Raw genomic sequence first — 20,417 nt, forward strand, 5'->3', positions numbered from 1 at the left:
TCTAGTTTCACAATCAGAGATAAATATAATGAAAAATTAAAATTAAGAAGTGTCTGTTCCACAAAACATTGGGGAGAAGTGAGGAAGAGGCGAGAAGAAGCGATTGTCATAGCTTAAATGGAAAAATACACTGTCTCCAGGATATGGTGGCTGCTGGGAATCCATTATCCTTCCTCTCTACCAGAGGTTAAACCAGAGAGTCACAAAGATTAAGCTGGTCTTCAAGTGACCTTAAAATAAACACCAAAAAACCCCACTAAAAACCCAACCTAAATCCAAACTCTCAGTTCACACATAAAGAAACAGGCAGAGGAAGTCCCCTCTGGCCTCCTATCAGTGGAACAGAAAGAAAATATTTGGGGAGACAAACAGATCAATTTTGAATATTCTGTACTGTTTCCTTAATTTAATACCAACAATGTCATATGCCCCTGAAGTTTCATGCTACAGAACACCACTTGAAAAGCAAATACTAGCCTGGACCAAAAAAAGCCAAAGTCAAAATATACACAAAGGAGAAACCCCAAAATGTACAAAGGGATGAAGGTGAACACTGGCTGACCCCAGAGCAGACATCACTGTTACAAGCACTTGGGGCTTAGGCTTTCCACATTACAAATGGTTCAAGTGGACGAGGCGGGAACAGACACTAAAGCACAGGTTAGAGAGTGTTCAAGGCCAACAGCTTTGTACAGGAGCTGTTCAGAAATGCTGCTGCTATCCTCCTCCTGTTCTCACTTCACAGGATAAAAATAATGGGAGAGAGGAATCCTGTGTTCTGTACAGAAACTTGTCCACGGTCCCTCTCACACACACACCTCCCCATTTCAGGATAACTGTTTCAAATCACAAAAGATGAGCAGGCTGTTAAAAAGTGATAGAACATGAATAACTAAGCACAAGGCACTCATTTGCAGGAAATGCCCTGCATATGCCAATTAAGAGTAAAGAAAAGATAAGGCCAACAACACATATGCCTTCCAGTTTTTATTTTCAGGTCTTAAAAGCAATCATCACCCCGAAAACGAGCATTTCCTGGGATTTAACAACCTTTGGGTTAATAGTGCTAGACAAAGGCAGTTATGCCTAGCCTATAATTTTACCCATATAAAATGTGTCACACTGCATCTGTTAGCGGTATCTCTTCAGGATACTGTCAACAAAAAGGAAAAAAAAAAAAACCACACACAAAAAAACCCCAAACAAACAAAAAACCCCACAAACAACAAACAAAACCTTTGATGTTTGGAAGTGCTGATAAACCCCTTCCCACAGCTAATGCTTCTACACAGGTTTGCATCAAGTAGCCACACTGGACAACCTCTGTAATGCACACTCCCCACCTGTGCACAGTCACTAGCAAAAAAGACTTTAAATCAGTCTGCTCAGATGGGCATCTTCTGATGGAGCCTTTCTCCCTCCACCCCAATACCTTTCTGCACACTTTTCTGAGCTCAGCTTATTTAGATATTATGTCCACATAGACAAAAATTGTGCAGTTTGCAAAGAGATTGGATTTTTACATTGTCACTGTAGGCCTTTTCCAGTTGTGCATTAGGAAAAAAACACTCTCCAAAATGAAACACTACGACAGCGTTGTGCTGATACGCAGATGTTAGTTGTGCAGACACACTCAGTCAATCTGTCTTCTAGGGAAGATCTTTAACTTGTCTAAATCCCTCCTACCGCTCTATTCTGTACTGATAGCAAAGAGGATCTCAAACCACCCTGCAGAGAGAACAATCCCTAGTGAAAGACAGCAAACTCCTTTACAAATTCACCAGAAGGCCAGCTCAGACAGTCTCAGGACAGATTATCCATGGAGGATTGCCACCATCTATCCTCAGAGAACCCACTATCACAAACCAAGCGGCTCTACTAGGAGGCCTGCTTTTAGAAGCACAAGGATGAGCTTCTCATCAGCTTTGTACTACCAAGGAAAGGCTATAGAAGTTAACTCTGTACACTTCTCCCATCCCCTTCTTGATCTGCAAAACATTTTTAACAGCTTTGCTTGATGTGATCATTTCACATTAGATCTAACCAGTATCTTCACCACCACCCCCTGCCCTTTCCCCACAGCCACAAATAAGATTTAGTGAAGAGACACGGTTTTAATGAACTATTTTTTGTGTTATATTACATGCAAAGTCATATTTCACTATGTATCTAGGCTTCAAGCTCCTCTTTCTACTATGGTGCAGTTCATCTTTAGACTGGGAGCAGATCATTGGCACAAACCAAAATATATAGGTTGCATACACATTCATCCTAGAAAACTTACAGAGCTCTTCATTCAGAGTAGTGATCAGAAGTTAGACTCAAGAGTATTTAAAAGCGTTTGAGAGACAGTATTTGTTTGCTCTGACCAAGGAAGGGGGAAAGACAAGACAGAAGGAAAAATACCTTCTAAATTTTGGCTGCATGCCAACTTACATTCTTTCAGTTCCATGTCCCAACATGTAACAAAAGACACTACTATATTCAAGTCTAATCTCGCATCAACAAAAAGTGGGTTTTTTTATTCTATGATATAAAAAATAAATAGATATCTTGGTAGATGTGTGTGTGTGTGTTTAACTGAAGTGTACTAGTACCACTCAGGAGCACCCAAAAAGATCTCAAAAGATTGAGAACCCCTCAAAACTCAAGCCTTTGCACTCAAGGTAGCAGATGCTGGAAGCAAGGACGACAGGCCAGCACAGCAAGAAGAGTGGTAGCAAAGGAGCTGAATGCCTTATGGCTGCTAGAGAGATCTGAGGGGAAGAAGGCGTAGTCAGAGGAGTTATCCCTATTCTGATTAGCATCAGATCAGACCAAAGGCTCACATTAGTTTGTTGGCACTAGGACTCCCCTAGAGCACTGGATAATAACCTTGTTGAAAGCATTAGAGGGATTTCCTCCCCTCGACCCAATCTACATCCATTCTCTAAAGGGGAATAAAAGGGTGAGGGTCCAAAAAAACAGCTTTATCTTTAGTTCTCTGAAAGACCCATCCAGGTAGTTTCTTTATCACTAAAACATAAAATACACAAGTAAGATCCGTCTGTGAAAGGTTTTCAAAAGTAACATTTGGGAGGAGGTATGGAAAAAAAAAAAAATCAAGACAAAACCAAACCCATTTTCTGTTCAAGAGAAAAAGTCAGACAGTATGGGTGGCTTATGCTTAACTCCAGAAGGCAGGAGTTCAACAGTTTCTACAGCAAAAACAGAGTGGTGAGGGAGTGAAGAATACAAGGAAAAAACACAGCTTGTGGTATCTGAACACCACAAAAAACAGGTTAACAGATGTGTCAGGAAAAAGGCTAAGGCATGGCTACAAAGGAGTCAGACCCCAATAACATTTTAGAACGCTAGCTTTCGAAACATGAAGTAATGCCAACAGTAAGTGACTGTCTCACGCAGGAGGAGAACGTGGAAGGCAGCACATTCTGCCTTTAGTCTACAGAAAAGTCATGGCATGTGGACAAACTGCAGGTTTAAAAGACAAAGAGTCAGGAAAAATAAAGCAATGGTATTAGCCTTCATCTTACCTGGTGTTAATACAAGCTGGCATACAATGGTTGTCAAGTAAGTATGATTAAAGTGATGCTTCAGTGATGATCGGTTGATTTACACACCTAGGAATGCACAAAAAAGTAAGTATTAGCTGGGAGTACATAGGGGATAAGAATGGCACTCTGTCACATAGAAGAGCCAGAAGGCTGAGGGGTAGAGGCAGCTCTATTATGTTTGTAGAACACAGGCACACAGCTGTGCTTCAGGTACAGACATTACCCACAAAATCCAGATCTGCGTTTGAGATACACTGCACAAGTTACTCAAAACCAAAGAATATTCAAAACTACCCTCACACGTTCCATTTAAAAATCTCAAGTATAAGAGAACAGATCAGTTTCATGCATAGCAGAATGCTACTGAAAACTTTTTTCAGCAGCATTCAATCTTTGGTGTTTTGGGTTTTGGTTTGTTTTTGGTGGGTTTTTTTTTTTTTTTTTTTTTTTTGTTAATCAATGGGACAGAAACTTCTGAGAAATTAACCTGAAATACACAGATTAGAACTGCATCAAGTCCAGCCATCAGATACACACGTTTCTACAAATAAAAATCTAGCAATCACAAATACTGCATACTTCCTGAACAAGCATAGGAGAAAGGAAATTTATTTCTATGGTCCAAAAAAACACAGGCATGTTTAAAATGTGGCTATTAACAAGGTAGTCTTCTCCACTTCAGCAAGCACAGCAACCAATTGAGAACTGGGAAAACTGGTCATCCAAAACTGAAAGTAAAAGCTGTGCAGCTGAAAGGAATTTTTGTCTAGCCTGCTTAAAGATCTCCTTTGTTGTTAAACATTCCATTGTCATATTTAAATGTCAGCTTTTTGAGTCTAAGGTGTGCAAGCCCTGCAACACAGCAAACCAGAAACAGACTTGAGATGGAAGTTCTCATAGACAATAAAATTAAAAGTAAACCTGGCAAACTCCTCTTCGTGTCTCTCATTCAACTTAATTATGCACTTACCAAAAGACACAACCCTGATCATACAAACTTGCTCCCCATATCCATGAAGTGTTTTTTAATGGATCTCTGTTAGTAGGCTTGTATGGTTTTATAGTCTCTGCTCACAAAACTAGGGCAAAGCCTGCAATGAGTCTTCAGCATATTTTTGCTGCACAGTTTGCAGCATTTCAGGATCACACAGCTCTGCAATGAAGCTTTAGTTTATAAATACGTACTACTAGATTTTCCTAAGGGGAAAACAGGAGCCTCCCTCTCCTGAAGCAAGCAGCATGCCCTTTTTGGACTTTCAAAAGGAGTGAGGGGCCCTCGGAGAGGAGCTAGGTTTAAAGGTTTCAGAATGATCCCACACATGGCCACAGGGTCGCCAGTGGCATATGTGGCAGCAGATGGCAAAGTGAAGCTTTCATACCTTCTGAGCAATGCTCTGCAATTTTGACACTTCTCTTGAAAAGCAGAGATGTCAATCACCCTTCCAGGCTGGTGTTTTGGCACAGAAGGGATCCTCCTCAGGCCATGTACCAACACCAAAAGATAACCTACACAGGCTATTTTGGAGGCAGTTTCTGTCTTAGCTTTCAAGTGTAATGAATCCCCACACAGCCGACAACAATAAATTACAGTTAAGTCTTCTTCACTGCACATTAAATTTCTTTTGCCTTTTGGCTCATTAGAGAGCAACACGTACCCAGTATGCGTCTTGACCATTCCCCCCCACCCCATCTGAAGGAGTTTTAATTAATATAAGAGCACCTTACTAGGTCTAACAAATAAAATACCTTGTGAGAGTGATTGGCACAAATGGGCTCCAATACCCAAAGGAGATTCTGGCACATCCCACAATATAATTGTATTAGTGTGGGCTGATTCAATATCTACTCCTTGAAGACTTTCCGGAAGTTATTTACCAAGAAAAAAATACCCCAACATCTTAAATAGGTCAGAGACGTTCAAGCACTTAGCTAATCTATATATTTAAAACTACACATACCAACCATATCTCCTTTAAAAGCAAGTTGCCTTTAACAACTACTGTTGAAAATTAAGTTGCAAATTCAGCTATTGAAAGACCTGTATTTTTATGTAGCATAAGAACATCACTCAAGCTCATTTACAGAAGTTGGGGGGTTGGGGCTGGGAGGATGTTTTTGGCTTTGGGGTTATTTTTGTTTGGTTTGGTTTTGTGTCTTGCTTTGTTTTTTAACAAAACTGATGTATCAACAATTTCCCTCTTAAAACTTATGCTGCCTTAGGTCCTGCAGTAAGAGATCCAATACTCCAACATAATTTCTTATCTATCTTCATTCCCAAACAAGATGCAAACTTGGTTTTGATCAGAGATTCTTTCAAATCCCACCCTTCTTATTACAAAATCCCATTAAACCAATGGAAGGAAAACCCAGGAACAACAGCAAACCACAGCTACACTTAAACTAGAAAGAAAATGAGTTGAGGGGAAAAAGTTTTCAAAATGGTTCTGGAGCTGAGGAAGCTACAGGACAGAGACACTGAGCACTGAACTGGTTCACTTCTGAGCACGAGGTTAAAATGGTGCACAGCTCAGCCTGGCAAAGTTCAAACACCTACAAGGAAGTCACTCCTATGGCAAGTGAGTTGAGTTTACACCGCTGGACAGAAAGCCCATTCTAATCTATTGCATAAAATACAATGCACTGTTTCATTCTCTATATAAAAGTGCTTCCAGAAGCCAGTTTCCCTTTACACTGCTCTACCAGCTCCAAAAGCTGAACGTTATGTTGCCTACAAGGTTACTGCTGCAGAGGTGATGACTAACTCACCCCACTTAACACTCACTAATACCAGGAAGCAAATTTGCTGCTGGGTGGGCTGGTTGCCAGGATAGCAGCTCCCCTCAGGGAATCACCAGAGTGACAGGAGACACATCAACCCCCTGTGCTGTAGAGAAGTTTCTCAGTGCATGCTCTGCTTTGGGAGACTGCCCGCTGCTCAACACACAGGCAGAGAAAGCCATAAGCTGGGGGAAGGGGATAACCAAAGCAGTGGGAAAGAGGTAAGGGTTTTATACCTCTAACTTCTAGTCCTGTGGCTCTTCAACACCGTGAGCTTCCTTAATAAACTGTCTTGAATTATCACACACAAATATCATCAGTTTAAAATAAATAAGCAAGCAAACAACAGGCCAGGCTTCCACTGGTCTCTTCTTAGCATCCCTAGGCTCAGTCTGAATTTTGCAGACTGCATCACAAAGCAAGCCGTGCGACAACAGTAAGCTTCCTCTGCGAGCACACTAGTTGCCACTGCTCAGTAACAAAACAAACAGCATACAAGTGGTAGGTGAAAATATTTCTGGCTACACACAAAAGCTTGCTTCCTGAAATTTATAGGAAGCATTTCCACTGGTTAAACTTAAAATCAATTTTTGCAGCTGCTCAAAGGAGCCTGCTAGCAGAGTCAAGGAAAATACTGTCTGCGTAACCAGAGAACAGCAAAGCCAGAAGGACCTGCAAAGACAGAGTGCTTCACAGAAGTCATCTACCTGTCCCTAACTACCACTCTCTGTGCTGGAGGTTAAATCGTTACATCTGAAGTAATTCCATTTGTACCCAGAACAGCTTCATAACAGAGATTAAACATATATGATGGCATTTCTAAAGACATGACACTTGTCATGACAACTAGGTAAACATAATTACAGACTACTGCATTTCTGGCAAGAGAAATCTACTGTAACCAATACCACATTATAAGCAAGCATCTTTGCTACATATGGGTTAAGTTTCCCCTTTTCCTGTTCTAGGAACCACCTTATTGTTTCTATTTACATACTCCTAAAGCAGAATTCAATCCCTGCTGCCTCTGCCCCCTTCCCCATGCCCCTCCGTCTTTCAGGCAAGCGGGCCCAGCCCTGCCAGTGAAAGATCTCCTCTCTCCCAGCTAAGCCTGATCAGCTGGGATGAGCTGGTTATAGCAGCCAAGCAGCTCAGAGGGCAGGGGAGCTGCGGGGAGCCCTTGTACCAGGCAGAGTGCACAACAGGACCAGACTGCGAAGCGCTACTGACCTTTCATGGAGGTACCACCAGGCAATGGGCTTCTCCAGGGGGGCCTCAGGTTAGCAAGAAGAGATGTAACTTTCCAAAATGGCAAAAAGAAGACAGCAGCAGCCTGACACAAGGCTCTGGTGTGCAGCATCAAACCTTCTTGGACTGACAGAGCCTAGCAGCGTACATCTGTTTTCTCATGAAAGCAGAAGAAGCAAGAGATGTATTTGGGCGGTATCGCAGTAGATGGCTGTGGTGTGAGCAAGTACACTGATAAAAAGCAGAAGTGATGAAACAGGAACAGCCACAGACACAGAAACCCAAGTCTGCAGCTAAAATGTTGCACCATTGAGGAGCTGAGGTTAAGAGCACTGCAGACAGCTCTTACCAAGAGCTGAAACAATCCTCCAGGCAGGAATAAAATAGATGAAAACAACCATGATCACAGGACAGAAATAATCCCATCAAAAATCACTGCACTACAGGCAGGACACACATTTAGTGACTTCAGTAACCACTGCTCACTGACTCTCTAGGCAGCTCATGAGCTCAAGCAGCCATTTCAGTCCACCTTCACGTGCTGCACTAAATATAAACTCTGCTGATAACTGTCCGGAAACTGTTTCAGCAGAGACAGGGTGCACTGAACAACTCAAGGACACTGGGCCCTCCTCAAAGACCACAGGTGGTCAATTTGCATGACAAGCCAAGAGAAGGTGACAGAACTAACATCTCTGCTACAGTAATAACGTGATTGGGAAATTTTCAGCCTCAGTTCAGTACTTTCACAGACCTCACTGAACCATCTGCGTATGAAAAAAAAAAAACCTTTAAAGTAAGAACACGAGGGGGGGGGCACCTGGGTTTTGACAATGACTTGTCCAAGAGGAGGCTGCGGCTCCCCTGTCATGTGCTACTCCGCTCTACAGTGAGGTGCAACACCACCAAGTGAAAACAATCATCTTCAACTCTAAGGGTTAGTTAGATTAGGTTGCAGGTCTTTCAGGCATATTTCCTTCATCCCAGGGGCCCCTTAAGGAAGCATATCCTCCTACTTTCAGGTGGTACTCTCTTCTCTAGTGGTCCAGAAAACACTCGTATACGTATCAGGACAAGCCAATTTAAGAGGACAGATGAAACTCCAAGCAAGAACAAAAAAAAAAAGTTATTTTCTTCCCCAGGTTTTCCTTATAGAATCACTACCAGAAACAACACGCAAGTTATAAAAAGACAGAAATATGATCTGTAAAACAGCCACAACTGGCCAGCAGATTACAATACTGGAAAGAATTATTCCCTCTGCATAGAAATATACTCCCAAAAAATAGCGTGGCACAAAAAGAAGAAGGCAGACTTGCAGAGATGCAGGACAGACACCTGGAGAGGAGGCAGTGGATAAAATCCACGATAAACTGCAGACACAAAAGCACTGATCCTCAGAGCACTGGCATTCAGTATGCAAATTCTCTGTCTGCTTAGGCGTTCTGCCTCCCTTTGATGTATACAGACAAGTTCTAACTAGAGATGCAGACTGGGGAGAGTCCCCTTTCCCCATTATCTCAAATATTTTTGTTTTCTAAGCAACAGTTAAGTGCTCTGAAAATAACTATGCCACTTCTGCTCTGTTCAGAGGAGAAAAAAAAAAGTATAGAAATTGTTATTATTAAAGGAGCGAGGCAGTGTCTTCCCAGCTCTGACGCAGGATGCAAGCGGCAAGCTGGTGCCTGATATCTATAGCGCAGCCTAGAAAAGAAAGACAAGCTGAACAACAAACAGAGGACAGCAAAGATACTCTGGAAGAGATCCAGATGTCTTGAGCTTAGTCCTACCACATGAAAAATTAAATAGGTTAAAACATCCTCTTAAGAACTAAGAACTTTTCTTCCCATTGTTCTGACCACGACTCTCCTGAACAAGCTACATTGCTCCAGAAACCTCAGGAATTACGGTGACAATAGACTCCTGTCAGGAGAAGCACCATTACATAATAGCATTTATGGGCACACGCACAAAAAGCCACTAGGAAGCGCAACCAGGCGAGTGCAAAACCCTCTCTGTCCATCAGCTCGGTTTAGCTCTCTAGCGTTCCAAAGACGACTTCAGGATATTTTTAATTTATACGTTTGCTTCCCCTCATCTCCTTCCACCCAACAACATCTGTGTCACCGGATCTACACTGAGGTTAAGTCCATTCCCAACAATAATTTAACCCCCCCTGAGAATAAGGCCACTTGAAACCACTGTATTTGCATTAATCCGTTTAAAAGAACACTATGATGATGAGGGAAAAAAATGTGTCACTTCATTAATATACTAGAAATAAGAACCATTTATAATGGAATTTTTTTGCCTTTTACTCCATTTTAGGAATACTTAAAACAGTTACTACTTTTCAGTTCTCAAAAGCCCACTGTGGCTATTTTTGAGTTTCGGACCCTCCTGGGGATTTACAATAGATTTACTAAGCCCACGCAAAGGTTCAGCCTCAGCACTGCACCCGTGTACAGAGCTGCCAGGGAACCCCTGACCTCTAGGCACCGTTAAGGCACCATAAATCAGAAAGCAAGGGGGAAGCCCTAACGAACACAAAGTTTCTCACGTTCAACCACCCGCAGCAGTGCCTGCGCTAGCACCTTCACCCCGGACGCCACTTCCCCGCGTCCCTCCACACGCCCACAAGCCCTGCTAAGGGGAAAACGCAACAGGGCGCGGAGCGGGTCCCGCTGTCGCTCTGGGGGCTTTTCAATCCCCGGAGCTTCACCCCACACCGAGAGGATCCACAAGCCTGAACGCGCGCCCCGGAGACCGCAGACCCGGGCGAAAAATGTGACGCCGCCGTGACGCGAGGGAGCCGTGGGCACCGCAGGTGACGTTATGTAACGGGCCCGGCTGGGAACCCCAGCGCCGACCCCCCCCCCCCCCCCCCCCGCCCCGGGGCGGGGAAGGGGCTCCCGCCGCAGCCCCCCGGACACGCGCGCAGGGGCCGGCAGCCACACCCGGGGAAGCGCCGCCGCGACCTTCCGCCTCAGCCGCCGGCGGGCCCGGCTGCCGGCCTCCGCGGCCAGGCCGCTGCCCCCCCCCCCGCCCTTCGCCTCCCTCCGCGCCCCGCAGCTGCCGGAGCGGGCTGCGCACCCCCCTTCCCCCGCGGGCGGCTCACCGGGAGCGCTGGGCGATGTCCGGAGGGGCGGCGGGGCGGCAGCGGGGGCGGTGGGTGGGAGGGGTGAGGGGGGGGGGGGGCGGCGGCGGCGGCGGCGGGGGGGGGGGGGGGCGCGGCTGAAGGTCGGCGGCCGCGCGCCCCGGCCGCCCCGGTGTCTCGCCCGCCCAACGCCCCGGCCGCCGCCGCCCGCCAGGCCCCGCCCCGCCGGGGCGCGCGGGGAGGGGCGGGGCCGGCCTTAAAGGGGCCGCCGCTGCCGGCGGAGAAGGGGGTGCGCGGGGGGGGGGGTGTGCTGTCACGGCCGGTGGGGGGCGCTGCGGTGCGCGCGGCCCCGTTAACCGGCGGCTGCCCCGGGGTTCGTCTCCCGTCGCCTTCGCTGCGGCCGTGACCCAGAGCCGCGCCGGGGCAGGGCCCAGCCACCGAGCACAGCGGCACCGAAGCCACCCCGAGCCCCCCCTCAGCAGCTGCCGTCCCCTCCGCCAGCCCGTTCCTCGCCCCGTCTCCCCGGTTGACGTGCTGGCGAGCCCCCAGCATTTGGAACAAGACCCACACCGGGGTCTGGCGCACGCAGGTGTAGGGGGAAGTTCTACACCTCCTCGCCGCCTCCTTCATCGGCCATTTACCGCCTCTCCCACGACAGCACTTCAGTATCCAACAGTGCACGCAGGGAATCAAGAAAGATCTCTTTCTTTGCTTGCCTTTCTCTTCCTTGAATTAGCACTTACATAGATCTGCTACATTATTCATATCTTGCCACGGAGAGCGAGCTGCTCTCCCTCTTATATGGGGGCGGAAGCATATGTGGCTCTACTGCAAAGGTGGAGGGAAGTTTACTTTCCCTATTTTTCTGCAACAGCGCAGTGATCATTCATAGTAAAAGCCCATAACGGGCTATCGAAATGGCTTACCGTCGCTTGACTGGATGTAGATGAATGCGGTGCATGACAAAACATTCCCTATAAATACCCCCCTTGTGAGCTCTTCAAAACCAAAAAGCAGGAAAAAACTACGTGGTCATCCGGAAAACATGCCCTGAAGGCAGGAAGGAAGAGAGTGGGAGCTGGAGCTGCACACAAACCTGCCGATTCACACAGCTGCTCTTTTTGTGAAATCTTGGACATGGGCCAGTATTTTCACTCTGTCCTTTCCACCTCTGCATTTTGCTCTGGTTTGACCGATTGGCACAGCTCCCCTGGACCTGGAGGAAAAGTTCTGAAAACCCACACACTTCTGAAAGAAAGGAGCTGTGAGCAGTCTGCCACGCTGCTCCCGGCGTTAATGCACACAGAAAGGTGCAACTCCTGGCAAATCCTCACTAGGATGGCCTCTCACTGCGGACTGGTTCACATTTTTGGGTTCAACCAGTTAATGTTTTAAAATATCTAGAGGTACACTTTTTAATTTTTATACGATACCTTGTTTCCTTAATTCTCATTCATACATATTTTTCTTTATAACTGTATCAAGCCATAATAAGAACCACTATGCTCTTCCTTTGTGGCCCCAGATAAACAAAAAAAACAAGCACAGTCACATTAGTGTATCGTGGAGTCACAGAAATCAGCATTTACAGGCTATCTTATGTGTCTAAAGTATCACACAGACATTAACTAATGTCTTTTACATCAGATCTTCCATACTGTATCAGACCACTGATCTATCTAATTCAATATCCTGTTTCCAGCATTAGCCAACCGCCGATGCTTCAGAGGAAGTAAATACCACCGACTGCCCCCAAAACAGCTACTTCTCTCTCCTCAGCCCAGTGCCTGTGAACTACTAGTTCCATTCTTTTCAGGTTCCAGGTTCTGAACAGGGACGTGAAATATTTTCCATTTATTACACATGTCAGTAAAGGAAGATCAGGAGCTGCCACCACCACAGCGCCTCTTCCCCAGGCAGAAAGCTGATGGTCTCAACCCAGGTATTTTGTCACAATTTCACTGATGTTCAAAGGCTTTCAGGTTGCTTCAGTAGAAATGAAAATAAATAATTAATTGCAACATTTAATTTTGGGTAGCGGAAATTTTAAAGCAAGAAAGCTGCTAAACTTCACCGGAAGGTCAAAGCATGTTTGTTTCGTGCAGCCTCATCTGATTAAACAATTTCTCATCCAGTGGTTACGGATGTTGTTTTTATTCCACAGAATGAGTATTACTGTCACTTAGCCCATCGATGTGCTCCTAACTGGCAGAGACGCCGACAGGCATTTAGTCAGACTCCAACTCGCTGCAGGAGGGCAGTGGAAGAGGGTGACCCATACATGGGAGCAGTGGGGCACCCCACGTTGCATTTCGCCCCAGTCCCCTGCAGCAGTGGGTGGCAGGGGAGGCCAGGCCAGAGAAGCCCCATTTTACAGCAGTACAAAGCATCTCTCCTAGCACAGCAAACGAACACTGTTCTGCATGCCTTGATAGGCCCCCACAGGGACAGTTGCTGCTCTCCAGAACCAGACCTGCTACTGGATTATTCAGATAAAAGAAACATCTTTTTAATCCCAGCCATGAAATTATTATCCTCTCCTTCCGACTGCTGAAAGCCCTTCACATCCTCGTGAAAACCAATGGTTCCTTTCACACATACACCCGCCCATCCCATGATGGACTTCACAGGTTACCAATGTCTGCCCAGGTGCCACATACCTAACATGACCCCAATTTCAAGTTAATTTTACTTGTGAGAGAGAAGCCACAGATAAAATATGATTCCTGATGGTAGTGCTCAGCTGGAAAAGGCTTCATGACAGTCTAAGCACCATCCGAGGATAAAAAAACAGCCTAAGAGATAATGTTACCTCAGGCTGTCACACAACCCATCCTTGCCCAGGAGCCCTGGTAATGTTACCACCCTGTGTGACGGCCTCCTCCCCAGTGCTATGTGCTCCTGCAGGCAAGGAGGGAGTGCTGCACCTGCTCCGTGCCATTTGCTCCCTGCTCCGCGGAGCTGCCCGGCCAGCAAGCCGAAAGGCTGAGGCAGTTTCACTCCGAGAACAAGCTGCTGCAGAGACCCTTCAGCACCCAGCTCAGCCACCAAAGACGTTTTGGCTTTAGCAGGGTCCCTCACAAACCTTTTCTCTGAGCCAGCTCTGAAACTCTTACTATTAAGATGCAGGAGAGGTACTCACCTTTGGCTGTTTCCATCAACCCCCCCATGTCCAGATTCTGGAGGGAAAGCAGATAGCTGGCATCACACCAGAGGTGCCTTTTTGTTCCTCGGAGCTGGCAGCAGCCAGGCATGACTCTAGCAAACAGCATCTCCCGCTTGGGTGTACATGACAGCCACGCACACTCTTGCTCCTTTGCCTTCTTGCTGATAACACCTATGTGACCTATTCATTGGCGACTTGTTTGAAGTGAGACTTGTGCAGCAGTAAATCAGTTTTCAAGTGCTCCTGAAATCCCCACAGCCCACTAGCCTCTTGTACAGTTTACCTCTCCAGTTTTGTTTTGTTTTCTCCCACTTCCTTCTGCACACATCTCCTGTTCTGCCCAGACCTTGGTTACACTTCCAGGATCATACACTGGAACCCATGCACATTTTTCACGTTTAGCAGGGCATTACTCATTTATCAATAATCAGAGTAGATGTAAATAGAGAAGCTCATCTCCAAAAGACTGCTGAAGCAACACGGGAAAAACAACCATAAAACAGAAGTCTTGGCACACCATCCACACTCCTACCTTGCTCTCCAGAGGCAGAAGGATGATGCTGAGCCTCTCATCTCTAAATCCCTCTAGCCCTCTCTCTGCACAGTTCATAGCCAGCTGATGTAGGACAGGTGAGGCTAAACCAGGCTATGAGCATCATTCGTGCCATGACATTTCCCTTCTTGGAGTACTGCCAATATTCACAGCACTGAGATAATTTTCCTTTCTGTGACTTGAAATGCAGTGCACAGTTGTGAAGCAGCCACTGAGGCTGACACGCCGTCATGGGAGCCAGAAGACCCAGCTCACAGCCTGGAGCTGGGGGCTTGAAGCTGTACAACATTCGTTCTGTACATATGGACCTGTACCAAAGAAGCTTTGGAAAAAAAAAAAAAAATCATCTCCTGGAAACTACCCAGAGCTTTTCTCTCTGAGGGAAACAAACGAGGCCTTAATTAATTTTCTTTCAAATACAGCAAATTGACTTCTGCTCCAGTTGTGCTAGATTCAAGCCACACAGCACAATGGTATTAATTCCACCTCACTTAAGGGCTAAATGTTCAGAGAAAGGAATAGGGAGTTTCCTGTAGGTCCTGCTCATGTTGAAGTCAACAACCAAACCACCCTGGTTTTCACAGGAGCAGTTTCTTCAGAGCCTGCTTTTCTATGGTTGACTGTGACATGCCCCTGGGTTAGCACAGTAAAATGCAGGATATATGAAAGGCACTGGCTGAGCAAGTTGCCTGGTCCCTTGTGTATTTTGAAAGGTCTGCCACATCCTGCCTCAAATTTCATTTTACAGGTTCAAAGATCGAAGTGCTTTTACTGTCCAGTCCTAAGGCTAACTTACTGGTTCGCTGAGCATCCTAACTAGCCCTGCTGTCTCAAACTCCATTTAATCTTTCTTAACACCAGAGTCCTGCCTGCAGGATTTCCTAACACTAATAACATGCAGTGTTCTGGACAGGGTCTCCTCGGTACCTTGCAAACCAGTGGTGTACTCCCTCATCTCTGCCAGACACACTTTGCCCAATAAACCAGAAGATCACACTGACCTCCTTAGTGTTTGCTTCATGCAGGTATGTCATGGTTTGAACCAGCCAGCAGCCAAATGCCACTCAGCCACTCACTCACCCTCCCCTTGCCTGGGGGATGGGGGAGAGAAGTGAAGGGGTAAAGGGAGACTTGTAGCTTGAGATAAGAACAGTTTAAGGATTGAAATAGAATAAAACAATAACAATAATAGAAAGTACAAATGAGTAATGCACAATGTGATTGCTCACCACCCGCCAACTGATACCCAGCCCGTTCCCGGCCAGCAATCCCAAAATACCAAGGTCCTGCAATGGCAATCCCATAAGCAAGAGAGAACGCCCTCCTTCCCGGCCACCCCTCCTTTATATACTGAGCATGACATTCCATGATACGGAATATTTCAAGAGCCAATTTGGGTCCGATGCTCTGGCTGTTCTCCCTCCCAGCTTCTTGTGCACTTGCTTGCAGGGCAGGACATGGGGAGTCGAAGAGTCCTTGATCTCTCAGCAACAACTGAAAACATCCATGTATTGTCAGCGTTCTTATACCAAATCCCATACTGAATCCAAAACACAGCACTATTCTAGCTACTAAGAGGGAAAATTAACTCTGACCCAGCCGAAACCAGGACAGGGTAGCTCGGAGCTGCCCTGCAAACAGCACTGGCCCGTGTCCGAGGGAACTGCACCCAAGCCCCAGCAGAAGGCTCCGCCTGGGCACAGCACTGCTGTACAGCCACCATCCTGTACGGGCACCTCACCACGGTGTTCTGCAGTGCCACAGACCTCTAACAGGTTGTTCAGCACCATCTCACGAATCTCATCCCTACACTGTGCTAAAAAAGCATGAGAGGTGAAGGAAAAAAAGCTACAACAAAACCCACATTACCGAGTCTAGTGAGACTTAGTGTAAGTAGAGAAACTGCAGAATATGACCTATATACACATACATATGAAACACCAATTCTACAAAACTGCTATGGGAAAATATTCATCCTGCCCCCTTTAGTATCTGTTCAGTGATACAGTAGCTGTATCATTGCCTATGTGCTACAATAAAGAGGTACAGGGGAACCCCTCTTGCTTGTCTGAGGGATCCTGTTTCAAAGAGGCTGAAGGACAAGATCTCCTTCACTGTAAAATCCTATGATTAATTTAAATTACCTTCCAACCATCTTGAGAACCTCTTGCTGCCAAATTTGTCTAATATGTTTAATATACGGCCTCATTAGCACATTGGCTATGCACTGCTTAGGGAAGGTGCTATTATTCCTCTTCACAGATGGAAGAGGGAGGCCCAGATCCCAAAAATACCCACTCATAGCATTTATTTAGGTAAAAAAGTGACAAAGTGAAGAACTGAACCTGTTCCTGTCTAACGTCCATTGTACTCAGCCCTTCTTTCTTTCCAAAGAGAACTTCATGTTCCAGGATCTCCTGTGAAAAGCACCCCAATTTACGCTTGGCTTCTTCTTTCATTCTCAGTTTTGAAAATTAAATTAAGAAAGTCAGGCATCTCTTCTTCAAAATGAAGGTAGCTGTAGAAGACTTTCTGTTACACAATAGGTTTTTGTAACATTTATAAACTTGGATTCCCATCTGTTCTTTCCACAAAGATTTTGCATTGTTTGGCTACATACAGTGACTCTGTACACCTCAAGGAAGCAGTAAATCTTCATTTTCTTTCCTTTAGATAAAAACTCAGCCCTTTTCAAGTTGCAAAGCTGCATATTAAAACTACTGTCTGCTGACTTTCATATTTTCTGAGGCAACATCTGGCATAAAAACTGATTGCAAATATGATCAGAGTTAGGAAGACTTCCTTCCAGCAGTCTTCCAGCTGCCTTTATTCCCAGATATCAGCCCAATGGAAAAGAAAAACCTATTTGGCACTGTCTCCAGTTGCAGTCTCTCACTCTTCAGGTAGAACAGTTTCCCTTCCCATGGAGGTTTTGATGACATGGGATTCATATGATGGGATCTGAACTACACTGGAGCTGTTACAGCCTCCGGGGTTCAGGACAGATGCTCTCTGATGCCTAAGGAATTGGGAAACCCAGTTCATGCTATAGAAGAATAATAGAGTTTATCCAAACTCTAAACATACAGATATAGGTATCATTTTGAGGAACTCAAATGTAATCCTATCATTGTGAGTAGTGGGCTTCAGCTGCAGACATCCACCTGTAATTAAGCAGAATTACTCATACGAGGGTTTAGCTGTAGTCAGGGCAGACTCGGTAGCTCAGGTTATTGTTAAACAGTGTTAAAACAGCAGGGGCAACTCAGCCCTGGGCGACCGCACCGCTGGCCTGATGCGGGTGCGTGACACAGCTCTGCCTGTGCGTGACCGCTCTGCCTCCACGACTGTGATATTTGTCTTTCAGTTCTGAATCTGGGAGGCAGGCATCATGGGCTTAACGCTTCTTTGCTTTTTGCCTCAGGCTGGAATGTATATCAATATAGGCTGAGTGCAAAGCATCCCTGTACCTCTTTTACACTCCGTACGCATGGGTGTACTGCTAACGAAGTGAGGAAGGGTCCAGCTCCCAACTCCTGACCCCTCTCTCATGCTCCCTGCTCCACGTCACTCCCAGATGAGAGCAGAAGCAAACAACAAATCTCTTCTTTCTGCCTACAAGCTCCTTGGCACAGCACCATCAGACAAGAGCAAGTACAATCTAGGAATGCAAAAGTACCTTATATTAAACTGGAACATTAAATACTATATCCTGGAAAACTATGTTTTGGTGTGGTTTCTGATAGAGGAAGAAGGAGTGATGTGAGAATTTTGAAGCTCTCCTAAAAATAACTAACTGATAAAATCTATACAGTGGTCAAGGTAGAAATCATACAGGAAGAAAAAGAATCTTACTATTCAGCCCCCAAAAAATGCCTTGGATTAGTTAAAATGAAAAGAATTGCGAATCTTCAGTCTTAATCTAACGTTTTTTTCTGTTTGATTACACTTTGCATTTTACTCCCCCTGAAGAGCATCACCAGCAATGCCATATTTCCCACTGTTCTCCAACAGCTTCACGTTGTTATTTCCAGGCTGTGCTAGAATAAATAGCGCAGCTTGGAAACTGAAGCGGCATGCAAGACTGATCATTTGCTCAAAACCAACAGTTTTCAAGTAAATGAATGGAACATAATTGCATTTCAGCTTCAGCCTGAAAATGTAACCAGCATTAGCATGTAATCTTCCCTGTTGAGTTTACACTCAATGGCATTTGCTTATTAGAGACGATTCTGGGTCACTGCACTATTCGTATATGGATAGTAACTCATGGAGATGTAGTTTGTAGACCTGCACACATCACTCCAGTGGTGTAGTCTGAACTCTCATATAACGAAAGACATCCTCATACTAATTTCTGAGTGATTCATGCACTCATTTACCTCATCTTAAGTTTGCTCTGCGACCCTAGGGCCAAATCTATCCTCCATGATTCACCATGTGCAAAGGCTCCATAGCTCCCTCATGCCCCACGTGCTCTCCATAAGAAGCTGAGCCTGACCAGGAGAACTGAGTACGTGAGGTTCAGCAGCCACATCTTGGATTTGGTTTGGGCCAAAATATGACAGTTATTCTAATTTCTCCAGAAATAACCATTGACAACAGAATATCCCCAATAGCAAATAAAATCTACTCTCACATCTATACTTGTTTCCATGGAAATATGCACTGACAAGGTTTTTTCCCTCGTTTTCAAAATTTTCTCTGCCAGCCTACCATATTCTTTGCAGACAGCCCTGGTAACTGCATAGGTTTACCCAAATACAAAGACTACTGCAGATGTACCAAACTTGCACAAGGCCAAGTAGAGAGCTGTTCAGCGTGATGCCAAGAAAGCTTCCGTGCAGCAACACAGCTGCTAGTCCTTAATACAGAGAGCACCAACTGTCTGGAGATCCTTTCAGCCAGGGACCAACAAAATCTTTTCGTTACTGAGCACCAAGTGTTTTTGGTGAGACAAACAGCACACACCATAGTGTCACCCAGCAAGGTGAACACTAATAACAGCTCACCGTCAGCACGGTTCATGTGCTGGCCTTAGACTCTGGCTTTAAATTAGAGTGAAGGATGTAGTATTTGTAGTGCAAGCCTGTCTCAGTGGCTGCCAAACATTTTGCTTTTGGCAGTAGACCTCTGCATTGCCCCTCGCCATATGTCGCCGTCTCCAGCCATCTCCTCATGTCCCAGCTCTTGTCTGCTTCCCTGCTCTGCGCATCTGCCCCAGCCAGAAACTCCATTTCTCTAGAGACTCCTGTGAAGAGGCTGAGGCCCAGCCACAGATAACAACATTAAGTAGAGCCTCCGGGCTGTGAGTGGTGGTGACGGTGCCTTGACTTTGGGCAGTTACTCTGAAGTCGCTCAGGGTGCTGCGCGCTCACTGCACTGGAGCAGCCTGGCAAGGGGGATGCGGAAAAGCACCTGTGACCCACGAAAGGAGGGAGGCTTTTCCTGCATCTCCCAGGCAGGCCGTTTCTAGCAGCAGCAGAAGGAAAGCAAACGCCCATCCTGCTGCCCACGGAGGAAGGGAAAGGCAGGCTGTGCCAGGGCTGCGGGCAGAGCAGAAGCAGGGAGTGACAAAAGCCAAAGGCAAAGCACAGGAGTGGGTAAAAGGAACCAACACCGAAATCTCCTGGAGGAGGACTTTGGAGTTTGTCAGGTTGCTACACTGACATCGTGGCATACTGAGTTTCAGTTCTTGGCTACCAGGCAAGCCCGGCATGTAAAGTCTCATGGGACTTTATATTCAGCATTAGCTCAGAGCGGACTGTGAAATATCTCAGGTGGAGGGGCTGCAGGACTGTAAACAATGTGCAGGACTGTAAACATGTGGCAAGGGGCTGTTTAGAAGGCAGGGACCAAGGGTATCATGGGGATGGGGATCAGTGAGACCTTAGACTGAGTGCCTCACTAAAGTTTTAAACTAGTACTTAAACCGTCCAACTGACAGAGGAAGGCTGTGCTGGAGAGGCTCTGCTGTGTCTGGGAGGGGTGCAGGAGCTGCCTCGAGGCAGGGACCGACAT

General features: G+C 45.9%; 1 protein-coding gene across 6 annotated transcripts in view; it reads right to left on the reverse strand.

The window, feature by feature from the left end:
• Positions 1–20,417, reverse strand: part of SUSD6 (sushi domain containing 6) — a 98,823-nt gene that overhangs the window by 74,017 nt on the left and 4,389 nt on the right. For 2 of the 6 annotated variants that reach the window (XM_042790575.1, XM_042790577.1), the window contains exons 1-2: positions 10,699–10,833; positions 3,534–3,620 (exon numbers count right to left, since the gene is read on the reverse strand). The gene's annotated coding sequence lies outside the window, so the exon portion shown is untranslated. Of the gene's footprint in view, positions 1–3,533; positions 3,621–7,562; positions 8,105–10,698; positions 10,837–20,417 lie in introns of those variants that run through there. The other 4 variants (XM_042790579.1, XM_032984585.2, XM_042790576.1 and 1 more) reach the window with 4 other exon arrangements.

This window comes from Tyto alba, unplaced genomic scaffold (assembly GCF_018691265.1).
Source record: "Tyto alba isolate M040663 unplaced genomic scaffold, T.alba_DEE_v4.0 Super-Scaffold_18, whole genome shotgun sequence".
NCBI lineage: Eukaryota > Metazoa > Chordata > Aves > Strigiformes > Tytonidae > Tyto > Tyto alba.